This window comes from Fukomys damarensis, unplaced genomic scaffold, assembly GCF_012274545.1.
Source record: "Fukomys damarensis isolate Sample0158 unplaced genomic scaffold, DMR_v1.0_HiC HiC_scaffold_7, whole genome shotgun sequence".
NCBI lineage: Eukaryota > Metazoa > Chordata > Mammalia > Rodentia > Bathyergidae > Fukomys > Fukomys damarensis.
The window spans coordinates 29,580,783-29,594,960 of NW_022900919.1; the positions used below are offsets into that span (position 1 = coordinate 29,580,783).

Below are 14,178 nucleotides of genomic sequence, written 5' to 3' on the forward strand. Positions count from 1 at the left end.
AAAAAAAAAAAAAAAAAAAAAAAAAAAAATTGTAAAAAGGACTGGAGATGTAGCTCAATGCAAAGGTCCTGGGTTCAAAAAGCACTGTCTGGTCTAAGGCTCACCAGGGCTTAGACCAAATGGTTCCCAGGTGATCCTCGCCTCTCTGAGCTCTGGGCCAATTCCTCTGCTTGGGGTTGCAGCAGGTGGCTGCGGGCCAGTGAGGAGACAATCATGTGGCACCATGGAACTATGCCAGGGTGTGGGCTTGGACATGACATCGCTGCATTCGCGAGACAGCGAAGGCCAGTGTGCAGCATCCTTTGCTTGATTTTGTGCCAGGCAGGATGCCTCACACAAGGGTCACTGTCCCTGCACCTAGCTCTGCCCTCTCCTGCTGGGCCTGGGGTCTCCAGTTCTGGTGCCTCCCAAGGACCCAGGAGGCTGAAGTCCTATGTCTTCCTCAGGACTCTGGTTGCACTGTGAGCATGAGCTCCTGTGGGTCTCAGTTTAGAAACTGGTTCCAAGGGACCTCTGCTTGTCTCTCAGGTGGGGAGCTGTAAGAGACACTTCCCAAAGTTGATCTCCAGCCAGCGGGCACTGGCCACAGAAAGGGACGTTGGCAAGGGCGGGTACCTTCCTTTCTGACCTGTCTGCAGCCCAGTCCAGTCCTCAAGGTCGTGAGGAAAGGATTTCCCAAGGCCTGGCATCACTTCCTGTTCCCGCAGTTGCCTGGACGCCAGGATGGGGTGCATCCTGTGAGGTTCCCCTTGCTCAGGGAGAAGCACAAGCTGGAAGACGTCTTGGTTTCAATGACCTTCCTGAAGCCAGGCCCCTTTGAGCACCTGTCAAATCTCAGGTCAGGGGTTACAGACTGGAAAGCCCGATGGAGCATCAGGTGGAGAAAAGTAATCGGTGAGGACCAGCGCCAGGGCCACGGTGAAGGAGCTTGGGCAGGGTCGCAGAAGTGGGGAAGGCCCTGGCTCAGTGGGGTCCCGCTCCCCATCTAAAGGAGGGAGGTGGTCCCCTCTCCAGAATGTGACATCAAGGAGATTCTCCTACACAGGCAACCATATCCTGGGACTTTTTCATTTTCATTTTTGCCAACAGAAGCCCCACATCTAGATATTTGTGCCCAAGTTCCCAATTTTTCAATGTTGGGTAATATTTCACGTTTGAACGCTGTGTAGACCCAACAAGTCAAAGCCCCATTACCAGGCACCCTCCCCTGCTCTTTATGTCCCTCCCAGGACAGTGCCTGCCCGCCTACCTGCCTGCACCCTCGAGCACATCACAGGTCTGGACCAGGGACCCTGGGTTAGGAGCCTCTACATCAAGCTCTAGACTGGGGAAACCTCGGCCTTGGTCAGGTGGCTCTCAGCCTCCACCTGGAGCGTGGCTTGGTGGGGACATGTTCCTACCTCCTGGTGACCGCTGTCCTTATCTCTGTCCCATCTTCCACCCAGAGGCCAGGCATGCTCCCTGCAGCCTCTTCTCAATTCCCCCTGGGACTTTGTCCCCAAGTGTGTCCTGGCAAGGGCTGGAGCTCCCGAGCAGGTGAACCTGGCTGCAGGTGCCAGCTGTGGTCTCCAGGCTGTCTCTGCCAGGGACCTGTGAGCACTGGTGGACCTTAGAGTCCAGCTAAGAGATCAAGCTGTGGCCAAAGGGTAGGTCAGCCACCTGCCCTGCTCATGGCAGCTACTTCTCTTTATGTACTTTTGAGAGAGTCACTGGAAGGGACCAAGGGGAGCAAGCATCTCTCCACCTGGCCTCTTTTACGGGCACACTCAGGACCTTTTCGCTGCTCTGGGCTCTGAGCCATCCCTGTCTGCTCACTGACCATTGCTGAGGGGCAAGAGGAGCCATGCCAGGCCACAGCTGCACGCAGGTGGGCCTCGCCTTTGTCCCTGACTGCACCTGATCCTGCTGCACACTTTCACCGCCTTTCTTTCTTTTTAAAAATTTCTGGCATTTTTGAGACATGCTGACGTTGAACGATGTAGCCCAGGCTGGCCTCAAACTCATAGCGATCCTCTTGCCTCAGCCTCTTAAGTGCTGGGAATACAAGTGTGCACCGCTATGCCTGCCACCATTTAAGGAGAGCCTGCCCTAGGTGCCCCAAGCCCTTGTGATTTCACAGACGTTGCTTATTTAACCCCAGAGCATTTGATAATGAGCCCCAGACCATGCACGGCAGAGGAGACCAGCGCCAGGGACCGGGTGTAGAAAACACGAAAGTGTTCCGCTGGCCAAACAGTGGCTGCTGACCCCATCTGGGTGGTCACAGTAATACCTGTGCCAGGCCTGTGAGTGCCAGGCGAAAAAGGCTCTCAAAATCCATCTTGCTACAGAGGTGACTTTCACGCACCACCGGCCTGACGCGCACTCCCTGGACTTTGTGTGCCGGGCTTGGGCGATGAGCCTTCCCTCGTCCCCCTCTGGCTGGTGCTGGTGTGGACGACTGCAGGTTTGGCCAAACATCAGCCTCTTCAGCCACTCTAGGCCTGCAGGCTGTTGCTGTGCTGGCTGGGTGGCCATGTTTTCCTAAAGCTGGAACCGCAGGGTTCTCTGCAAGTTTCGGGAGCCCCTCGATCTGCAGTGATGGGGACAATTCCCAGGGATGGAGCGACGGAGCCAGATGAGATGCTATGTAGGGACAGGTGTGACAGAGACAGCACCTGCTGGGCCAGACAGAGGACACAGCCGCACACCAGGTGGCCCTAACACACAGGAGGCATTCTTGCATGGTGTCACCTATGTCCCCCTCACAGCAGCTGGGAATCCCAGCTCGGACCAGTCTCACGGCCTCGTCTAAGTCTCTTTCCTTTCTTGGCCTCAGTTTCCTCATCTATAAAAATGGACAGAGGTTAGGCATGGTGGCACACACCTGTTATCTCAGCATTTGGGAGGCTGAGGCAGGAGAGAACGGCCATGAGTTTGAGGCCAGTCTGGGGTACATAATGAGTTCAAGGCCATCCTGAATTACATAGTGAGGCCCTGTCTCAAATAGCCAAAAAAAAGAAAATGTTTTAAAATTCATTCATTAGTTAAAGTGGACAGAGCAGATGTGATATTATGACAAATATTGGTGTTCACCCAAATCCTGGCCTTTTTTTTTTTTTTAAGCATGGATAGTCTTTGTTTAATGACCTACCCATTTAAAGACTACGTGTACTTAAAACCAAGACACACTGTTTGGACTTACAACCTGTCTTTTTTTGGTACAGTTCTGTACATCTTGTCGATAGATCCTCAGTGTCTTTTTTTTTTTTGGTACCCGGAATAGAACTCAGGTTCTTGTGCTTGTGAGTCAGGCTATGGAGCCACTGAGCTAAATCCCTGGCCCCCTCAATGTCTTTTTTGTACAGCCCTCCTTGTTTATATAGTACTGTAATTTTTGCTGATTGCGCTTACATATGGTACTGTAGTTTTATGTTCTGTCATACGCTGCAGTGCTGCATGTAAGAGTTATGCAAATAAAAGCAAAGTCATTAAGCTGGAGTTTCCTTCAACCATTTCTTTGTTCTGAATATTGTTATGTGCAAGCTATATACAACTCCTAGTTCAGCGACTAGTTCATTTAGCAACCTGGTTGCAGGAACAGAGTTGTCTGTGCTGGGGATTAAATGCAAGGGTGTTCTATCACTGAGCTACATTCCAGCCCTTTCTATTTTTTATTTTGAGAGTGGGTGTCACAGGCTGGCACTTGCAATCTTCCTGCCTCAGCCTCCCAAGCAGCTGAGATTACAGGTGTTCACCATCACATCCTAGAGGTTTCAGGTTTCAAATTCTTTCCCCAGGATGGGTCACTGAAACCTTGACCTCCCCCAACTTTGGCTGCCCTAAGGATATTCCCAACCTACCTTATCTGATCGGAGGTCCCAAGACCCTCCTGGTCCTAAAAGGTCCTCTTGTCCCCTAGAAAGGGAGGCTACACAGTGGCCAAGAACACACTGCACCCTTGCTATGCTGCTGACCTGTCTCTCCGAGCTGGGTCACACTGTGCTGTCAATCATATTTCTACTCAGTTGTCCAAGCAGCCACTGTGACTGGGTATGAAGTCACCACAACCCTGGGGACGGGGTTTGGAGAGGTTCTGCGCAGTTAAGCATGTGTGGCTCAGGCAGGAAGGCATCTCTCCTCATAGCCTTGTCATATCCTCTGACCTAAATAGTCGGTCAAGAGAACCCCGAGGCATGGCCTCTGGGTCAGAAGCACCAGCACAGGCCTCTGGGCTGGGAGTGTGGTCGAACGAGGAGCGCCCGGTGCAGGCTTGGGTTGGGGTCTCAACCCATGGGCTGTGTTGCTTCTCCGGATGGAGAATCAGAATTCAGCACCTCCAGGATGCGGGGCTGGCCTGCGTTACACAGTGGCTTTCATGCTGGTGGGGAGAACGCCCATGTCTTTTGGGGTCACAAAAGTTGTCTGCTGACCGTGGTGTGACAAGGAAAAATGGACACTTTGCTTTCCAAATGTAGCAGAGTTAGATTAATAATTTCCCCCAAACAAGAGCCCCTAACCTCCCCTGCCTCTTAGGGCCTCACAGCCTACTCATTTTTTTTTTCTTTTTGATTTTTTGACACAGGGCCTCACTCTATAGTTTAGACTGGACTTGAGCTCATTGTGTATTCCAGGCTATCCTCAAACTCACAGTGTTTCTCCTGCCTCAGCCTCCTGAGTGCTGGGGTAACAGATTTGTGTAGCCGCTATTAAGGGTTCGCTTGTTCAAGGATAAAAGTCCTACGTGATCTGAGTTCAGACCGGAGGAATCCTCTGGCCAAGTTTCTTGATAGTATCTCCTGAGGGCCTACATACAGCCAGTCCTAAATCTCAATGCAGAATCAAGAGACAATCAGAATGCATATCATTGGTTGGGGAAAAGATCATGCATGAGTCAAAATTCCACTGGACCCAGAGATTCCCCTTCTAGGTATCTTCCTGAAAGAGTAAAAACAGTGATCCATGCATGGTCATGTTTAGCAGCACAATTCATGATAGCAAAATCTTGGAAGTGACCTATATGCCTATGAGCAGATGAATGGATATAGAGAATGTGATATTTACACACAATGAGGTACATACTCTGTCATAAAGAAGGACAAACGAGGCATTTGTAGGAAAATGAATGCACCTTGAGACCATTTTTGCCAAGTATATCAGACACAAAGCTTAGCTATCACATTGTTTTTCTTGCATGAGAAACCCAAAATATAAATCATTTAAAGAGTAAGATAAGCAATGACCAGAAACGGGGAGAGATCCTTTGCAAAGGGGAAGAGGACTGAGAGATGGGGCAGCGGGTACGAAAAGAAGGAAGATGTGTGGCGTACATACGCCAGCTCATTATACACTGCAAGCCTGTACTCATAAAAATTAAAAAACAACACTCCAAGTCTGATTTCTACTGAAGGGTATCACAAGACGGCTGGGGATTTAGCTCAGTGGTGCCGGCGCCGCTTGCCTCTCAAGCACAAGGTTCAGAGTTCAATCCCTGGTACCAAAACAAACAAACAGAACAATAAGCGAACTGAATGCATATCACTTTCACACCATCATTAAGGCTGAAAAGTCACAAACCAGCCACCACTCGGGGGTGGGGAGGGACTGTCCGAAGTTTGCTTTTGGTTTCTAATCCTGTAACTGCAGGGTCCCCTCAATGCCACAGGGGCACGAGAGAGAAAATGTTATTGAGGGAAGGGGTTTATGGTGGAGCTGGGTGCGGGAAGTGTGCCGGAGGGGAATGGATGGTTGTCCTATGTCACAGCACGGGCATAAGCGGGCACCAGGGAGGAGGTCTGACAGGTGGCCCTGGCCCGGGTGGCACTGGGGATGCTGCCTGCCAGGCCTAAGGGCAGGGTCTGTGGCTACCTGTGTGATAGAACAACCTGGCAACCCCCACCAGGGACCACGCACCAGCAGCTGGCCTCTCTCAGGAGGCTGAGATTCGGGGTCCCCCCACCTAGTGAGTCTGTGCTTGACCAGCTTTGAGAAGCCCACTGCGGCTGCCCACACGGCCACCCGGGAGTTGAACAGCCTTCCCCTGCTGGGCCCTGAGCTGGCACAGACCACAGCTGCAATGGACGCTAGACTGCTCTGAGCCTGTTGACCTGTGCTTCCCTCCGGGGAGTCAGTTGTCAAGGGGGACCCCGAGACCACAGTGTTGCTGTAAGGAGACCCAAGCCAACTCAGGGAGAGGCTGCAGGTGGCTGAGGAGTGACCTCACCAACTCTCTGCAGCCGACCCTGCCCACGCTGCTGAGCCCGATGCATCCCAGTGACTGACCTTGGCTGTGCTCAGCCACTGCGTCAGGTTATTTGGCTACCAAGGCGGCACCTGTCTTTCCTCTTCCCTGAAGGAGGTGGCTGAGGAGTGGCCACCTGCAGGGACAAGGTGCTGAGCCCTTTCCCTGCCTGCTGCTCTGTGGCATGGACATTCTTGTCCAGGAAGATGGCAAGAGACAAGATGACACTCAAGCATGGTGACTTTGGCAGATAAGGGTCCCTCGGGGTGGGGATGGGGACAATAGGGTAAAATTAGGATCGGTTTCTGAGGAGACACACTTGATCTGAGGCCCGCAATGGGGACTATAAAACGAACCCAGAGAAAAGCAGAGTCTGAAGGCCGAGGGTGAAGGCAGAGATGAGATCACCAAAATCTGCGGGCCCTGGAGCTGCACTGTCCTGCTTGGCAGCCCTGGCCACACACAGCGATGTCACCTGAGCTTGAATTGAGAGGCAGTTGCTCTGCCCCACCAGCCGTGTGTCCCGCGGTCACATGGGACGATGTAGATGTTGTACGTTGCCATCGTCTCCAAGAGTTCTAGGGGCCGGTGCAGGCACAGCACACAGGGGAAGCAGACCGGGTCTGGGGCACACCACATGCCCTTGGGCTTCAGTCTTTTTTAACGCCTGGAGGTCCCACCCCAGGGGTTAAAGGAGGCTCTTCCAGCCCAAGCTAGGTGGAAATTACCAATGGCAGCAGCCTGGCCCAGCCCTAAGCCCTTGGTCCTCCTCCAGCTCACTGATTCTCTCTAACCTCATCTGGCTCTCATTTGGGGCCCCTGATGTGAAAAGGAACAGAGTATGGCCACTACTTCAGGCATCACACTGAAGGGATATTGCCACAATTAGCGGAAGCCGATTTTGATTAGCATATTTTCTTTCTGGACACTTAACATGTTGGCGTGGCAACAGGCACCCTGTCTGGTACCATCAGAACCAGATGCCCAGGGGCGGGAATTTAGCTCAGTGGTCCTGCTGCCTACCTCAAAAGCACAAGGTCCTGATCCCTAGTACCAAAAATAAAACAAAACAGAACCAGAGACCAGGCAATGGCCCTCACAGGCCCACAGGGAATGCAGGGTCTTTAGGACAACATCCAGGAAGGGCCAGGAAGGTCCAAGGAGCCAGGGATGGCACTGTGTCTTAAGGAAACGTGTGATGGCACCCAGGCTTGTCCCCTCCTTATTTATCCTTGCACATAGCCTGAGGCCAGTGGCTAATAGCCACCCCACCCCCATGCTGTCAGCCTGATGTCAAGTTCACATCATCCTGAGAGGCTTCACCTGCCTCGGTTCAAACCTGGAAGTCCCAGCATCCTGTGGTCTTGGCTTTGGAAATGGCCTTTAGAAGTCTTGGGGTCCTGCTCCACCCCATGGTGATTGTCCCCAGCTGTGCTTGCAGGAGGTCTGGTGCTGGAAAGCAGCCCGTTGTGTCTCTAAAGCCTTCTACTGTTGTCAACACAGTCTAGGCCATCCTGGGCAAGGTCCCAGAGTGTGGCAGGGCTTGGAGTCAGGGGTCTGGCACGCAGTAGGTGCTGTTTGTTCCCAGACTCCTCTTGCTCTGGCTCCTTTGCCGTTTGTTAGGGTTTAGATCTATGACGTCCCCAGTTCTCTGTATGTGGAAGGAGACTGGACCATGGGGTGCTCTGCTCAGCAGTAGACACATCCACCAAGGAGCTCAGATCCGAATGTGCTGTAGGAGGCTGTGCCTGGTTGGAGGTGTTCACTGGGAGTGACCTGAAAGAGCGAGTTCCGTCCAGTCCTCCCTTCCCTCTCTGCTTCCTGACACCGCGAGGTGAGCACTCTGCTCCGCCAGGCCCCCTCACACTGTTTCTGCCATGGAGAGGCCCCCCGCGGACCTCTGAAACTGCGAGCCACAACAGAGCTCCTTTGGATGAAAGTGACAAACACCTTTTCTTTCAGAGGAGGCCGAAAGGCTCTCAGTGTGCCCTGTAAGCCCCTGCATCTGGGGTGCCGCCACGGCTGGTGAAGTCCTTCTTCTCCGCTTCACATAGCTCGAGTCCTGAGCCTCCCGAAGACCCTCTGGGCCTGGAAAGGCTGGGTCCACAGGTGAGGAGGAGGTTCCCTCGGAGGGACCTGCAGGCCCCTGGATGTGAGCAGCTGTGAGACTGAGGCTGGCCCCACGCCCTGGTGCTGGTTCCCAGTGTTGGTTTCTGCGGGCTTCTGGCAGCTCTAAGCCTGCTCCCATGGCCCGGCTGGGGCTGCCCAACACCCTCTCGGTGAGAGGGCTTTAGTCCCAGCCCCATCCCTCCCTTCTTTTCTAGTGTTCTGATCTACCCAGGCACTTTCTGTCACTGTTCCAAAGTGCTGTTACTGTCCCGGAGGAAAGGGAGAGGTTTGACACACCAGAGGGGTTTGGGAGCCGTATTTAAAAACAAATTGAGAGCTGACTCCATGCTGCACAGCCATAGACCAAGGGCTGGGAGGCTGAGGCAGGAGGATAGTTTAAACCCAGGAGTTTAAAACCGGCCTGAGGAACATAATGAGAAGGCAGTCGGCATGAAGAAGACCATTGGGTAGGTTTTGGAGGTGGCGCTTCTGTGTTGCTCACGGCACCATGAAGGTAGCTCTGCTCGCACTGCTGTGCCTTGTGATCCTGGCCAGTGGCTGCTGGGACCCGACCTGAGGCCAGGACCAAGGCTCTAATGGAGCCACCTTGCCACCCGGCAGCATCCATCAAAGACATGGTGAACTTTGCCCAGGGAGCCAGTGCAGGTGGCCAGCCTAGGTGTCTATAGATGGTTATGCAGTGGGAGAGGCCAGGTGCGCCAGGCTGGGGAGAACTCGGAGCCGTCCCCACAAAGCCCTGCCACCAGTAATGTTGTGGGACTGGGACGAAGCTGTCAGCTGGGGCTCCTGTGTGGGGTGGGGTTGGATCTGAGAACTCACCAGGTGCACCAGATGAGGCAGTGACAGCAGCAGGCAGCTCACCTGGGTGGCTGAGGACCTGGAACCAGCCCTGGGAAGGTAAGCAAATGTCCTGTGTCCCAAGGTCCTGCACAGGTGACATTGTGATGTCATACCGCTGAGGTGGCCCCACAGCAGGGTCAGGGACAGGTGCGCAGGACAGGCCAGCACAACTAGAGAAGCACTGAGAGATGTCTGTGGTAGAGACATCAACCTGCGGATAGCAGCAGATAAAACACCCCACAGTCATCTGCCACTGTGACTCCTGTCCCTGTCTGCTTTGGGCCACTCAATTAAACCAAGTCCATCTTCTTTGTTTTGCTTTATTTTGTTTTTGTTTGTTTGTTTGAGACAAGGTCTTACTATGCGGTTAAGGCTCACCTTGAACTCATTATGTAGCTCAGACTGCCCTGGAACTCTCAAAGATCCTCCTGCCTCAGCCTCCCGAGTGCTGAGATTATATGCATGTCACCATGCCTGGCTCAGAACAAGCTCATCTTTTGCAAAGTTTCACGACTCATAGACTTATGTGGGAAGCCCCAACCCCGAATGTTTTCTGTGATTCATTTAAAATTCCAGGCAGCTTTTTTATGTCGTTATTTTTTTCTACTGAGTTAATCCTACCGTTTCCTCTACTCTCTGCCTAGTGGGGCCCTCAGGGCAAGCAAAAGAATTTAAATATTAGCTCAGGAAAACAAACAGGCAGTGAATCTACCCCTCCAGTTGAATCCAACACAGAGGTCTTTGAGGTTATCTTCACAGCAGGACTCTGGGCTACTTTCCACTGTTGGGATTTGATAATTGGGGGAAGTTTATATTTATTTTAATTATTTATTTAAGTTTTGGTACTGGGGATCGAACTCAGAACCTTGCACTTGCAAAGCAGGCAGTGGAACCACTGAGCTAAACCCCCGGTCCTAGAAGTTTATGTTTAATGGGGCTGAAAAGAAAAGAAACTCACCCTGAAGCTTCCAGGCCCTTTTTCTCTGGTGCTTGGAGCCGGGGTGGGAAACAGTCCATGGCTTCGCTTGGAAACCTCTGACTGAGCCCACATTTTAGAGTTTCAACTGTGGATTTCAAATATTAGTGTGCATTAGAATCACCTTGAGGGTTGTGAAACGACGTATCCCACCCCCAGAGATTTCGAGTCCACAGGCCTGCGGGGACCCACACACCAGTTCCCAGGCACAGTGACGCTCCGGGTCCGGTGACTTGCTTTGAGAGCCCCGATGGGGTGCTGGTCTCCTGGGTTTGATCCTGAAATAGCAAGGCCGGCCGGCAGTGATATTTTGAAGTTTTCTGAGAACAAACAGGAGCTCTGCTTTGAGGCCAAGGCTAGCTGAGCCTTCTGGTTCAACCAACAGGATTTATTGAGGATCTGTTCATCACAGGGGCTGAGCCTGAGCAGGGGGCTTAGCTGACATCAACTGAAACCTCAGGGCGAACCACTTGCAAATGCAGAGGGGGCCGGACTCCCACCGGACTCAGCCTGGGCAGCAGCCAGGGCCGGAGGTTCCCACGGGGTCCAGCCCTGGTGCCCACATGGTGACAGCTTGAAAACGCATCTTCCTGAGGGGCCTCGGCTCCCCCATGGTGCTTGTCCTGGTAAGAGCATGGATTGAAGGGGAAGGACATAAACCAGCTTAGTAGGCTCGGACTTTCTGGAATTGATGGTGAGCGTCTGGTCTTGGGGCAGATGGCAGTGGCCCTGTGCCCTTTGGATGTCACGAAGGTCACCCTGAGGAAATCACCAGCTGCTGTGGTCGGGAGAGGCCGGTGACCCTTTGCTTGTACATTGGGAGGTCTGCATGTGAGGCTGCCACCCGGTTACTCCCGAGGTCAGAGTAAGGAGGTGCAGGTCTGTTACCTTGCAGGAGTGCAGGGTGCTCACAGTGGGTGACAAGGGTCTCTGCTGGCCAGGTGGGTTCTACGCTTGCCCAGGGGTCAGGCCCAAGGTCTGGCTGTCCCCGTCTCACCCCTGCATGGTGGCAGGACCAGCTCAGCTCTTCATTGCCCTGCAGCGGCCCTTGGTCCAACCCAACCCCTCCCTGTGCTCCACTTGTCATTGCCACCAACCCTCCTGGAGTCCCCCCAACACGCAGGCAGTCCAAACACAGTGTGCCTGCTGAGGGGACACCCTCCAGCTTCCTCGAGCCAGGTGCTTCAGATGCAGGAAGCCTGGCGTTGCCATCACCTGGGCCTGGCCGGTTACCCTCCAGGTCACTCTGAGGGGACAGATCACTCCAGAGTTCTCTCCCCACCTTGAAACGTGGTTCCAGGGACAAGGAAGCTGGCGGTCCCCAAGCACTGTGTCAGGGATGGTATTAACTTTGTCAGCCTTGCTCAGGACTCAGAAGTCATTGGTTACCAGCCACTACAAGCTCTGCCTGCCGACCAAGGGTCACACACATGTGAGGGACCCAATTCAGAGCCTAGGACAGAGCTTGGAGGTGAAAAGAAGCTCAGCATGCGCTCTGGGAGACCACAGATCCAACCCCGCCTCGAATTTCACACTCTGAAAGCCATGAACGTGCTTTGGACCTTCTAATTTCATCTCTTTAATTTGTTTGGAGGAAGTAATCCAAAATATGGGAGGAGTGAATCTGAAACATGGGGGAATGTAAATATAAATATATAACCTTAAAATATGAAGGGAAATATATGTACTAATCTGTTAATGTGAGCATGACTTAGAATTGTGAGAAACCAGAAATAATTTAAATGTCTGTTAGAGGGATAAAGCGATAAATTGCAGAAAACTCACTGGTTGGAATATGAGGAGTCATTAATATAATGGTTATAAAGACAATGGGGTAAGAGAAGAATGTGAGGTATAAATTTAAAAATCAGAGAATACAAACAATTACAACTGTGGAAATACTTGCCTATTAAATGTGCCCATCATTAGTGATCAGGAAAATGGAAACTCAAAGCCCTACACGCTCATCAGAGAGGCTAAGATGAAAAAGAGCAACAATACTAAGTGTTGGTGAGGCTGTGGGGCAAGTGGAGCCCCTATACAATGGGAAATGGCATAGCTGCTCTGGAAAATTGTCTGGAGGTATATAAAGTCAGGCATATGACCCAGAAATTCTGCTCATGCACAAAGAGAAGTGAAAAACAAGACTGCTACAACCCCATTCCCAGCTGCTTTTTTCACTGTAGCCCCAAACCTGAAGAGTAATTTCAGTGGCTACCTGGAATGGGGGGTAGCTAGAGGGCACACAGCAACTTTGTGGACTGAAAAAATATTCTAGATCTTTCTCCAATGGTTACTCAGGTATGCCCATTTGTCCAAACTCACAGATTTATACGCTTAAAATACAGGAATTTTATTTTTTAAATAAATTTTATTTTATCCCATTTCCTCCTATGTATAAAAGCTTGGTTTCCATTTTTTCCCTGTGTCCACGGTTTTCTTGTCCCTTCCTCCCTCTCTCCCTCCCTCTTCCCTAGTTCCCCTTCCCATTTCCCAAAATCTATTGTACATTTCATTCCTTATTTCCACTTTTGGTTTCTAACACTAGAGAAACAAGGCAGTATTTAAACATGTGTCTGATTTATTTCACTTAGGAGCATGGTCTCAAGGTCCATCCATTTAGCTACAAATGTCTGAGGGTCATCTTTCTTCAAGGTTGAGTAGTACTGCATTATATTACAGAAATCACATCTTCTTTATCCACTCGTCAGTTGATGGGCATTTGGGCTGTTTCCAAGATTTAGCTATTACACATTATGTGCTGCTATAACACATGGGTGTGCATAAATTGCTGAGGAATTTTATATACTGTAACTTAATTTTATGCACTGTGACTAGGCCAGGTGTAGTGGTGTTTGCCTGTAATCCCAGCACGCAGGAGGTGGAGGCAGGAGAATCGCCATGAGTTCAAGGCCAGCTTGAACTACATAATGAGACGCCATCTCAAGAGAAAAGAAAATAAAAGACCCACAAACAGTGCAGTTTATAGCTCAATAAAGGTGAACATGTATGTATATATTTGGGACATATGGGTCTGCAGGGTGTTTATATGTGATGTATAATACACTCCACATTGCTTGTCAAGGGGGAAATGAGAAAGAAGTACTCTAAAATGTGAGAAGGCTTTGTGTTCATTTGTTAAAAGTTGCAGACTGCTAGGGCCACACACATGTTCAGTGTTGGACATTTCTAGTGCCTGTCTGCAGTGCTTCTACGGTTTCTCTCCATGGATCTGCAACTAAGTTCAGATATCATGTCCCTCATGGAGTCACCCATGCCATCCTGGACAAAACCCAGTGTTGTCTTATTTATGTCAGCAAGCATCTTGTGCTCTCCAAGGGCTGGGAAAATGTCTTTGATTTCTTTTCTTTTTCCTTTTCCCCCTTTCTCCCTTCCTCCTTCCCTTCCTTCTTGTAGTGCTGATGGAACCTGATGTAGCTCATTAGTGGACCTCTGAGGACACAGGATAAATCTTTATTCCTAACAGTCTCGTGTAGAGAAACTAAATCTGAGCTGGCACCCAGGCTGTTCACTGACCTAACCGCAAACAACAACACAAATGGTTTCCTTTGCTGTGTACATGGTGCACTTTGGAGATGTGCAAGCTGAGTCCTTCATCAGGATCCTGTCCCACCACTTCCTAGTTTTGTGACTAGGAAGTTATTCCAAGTCTGGTTCCTTATCTATGTAATAGGATAGTTAGATGATTGAGGTACGGTAGCATGAGTTCAAAGCCCTCTGAAGTCTACTAAACACAATGCAATGGCAGATAAGGTGCTAAAATAACAAATCTAGACCTTGGCCTCTTCCTCTCTGACCTCTTTTGTTCCTTGTTCTTTATCATCAGGTTCTCTGAAATTGCCAGTTATGCCCCCACCTCAGGACCTTTGCACATGTTCTATCTAAAAGACTTCTGTTTCTTCATAGTCCTGCAGCTGGGCCTGATGTCACCTGAGGCTTTACCTAAACATCACTTTCTATCACATTCACATTGGTCTGTCTGTCTTTTTTT

General features: G+C 51.0%; 1 protein-coding gene across 3 annotated transcripts in view; it reads right to left on the reverse strand.

Annotated features, from left to right (window-relative positions):
- Banf2 (BANF family member 2) overlaps positions 1 to 9,277 on the reverse strand; it is a 27,181-nt gene extending 17,904 nt beyond the window's left edge. Inside the window, exon 1 of one of the 3 annotated variants that reach the window (XM_010634137.1) lies at positions 9,170 to 9,277. The gene's annotated coding sequence lies outside the window, so the exon portion shown is untranslated. The remainder of the gene's footprint in view (positions 1 to 9,169) is intronic. The other 2 variants (XM_010634138.1, XM_010634139.1) reach the window with 2 other exon arrangements.
- Positions 9,278 to 14,178: the final 4,901 nt, after the last annotated feature.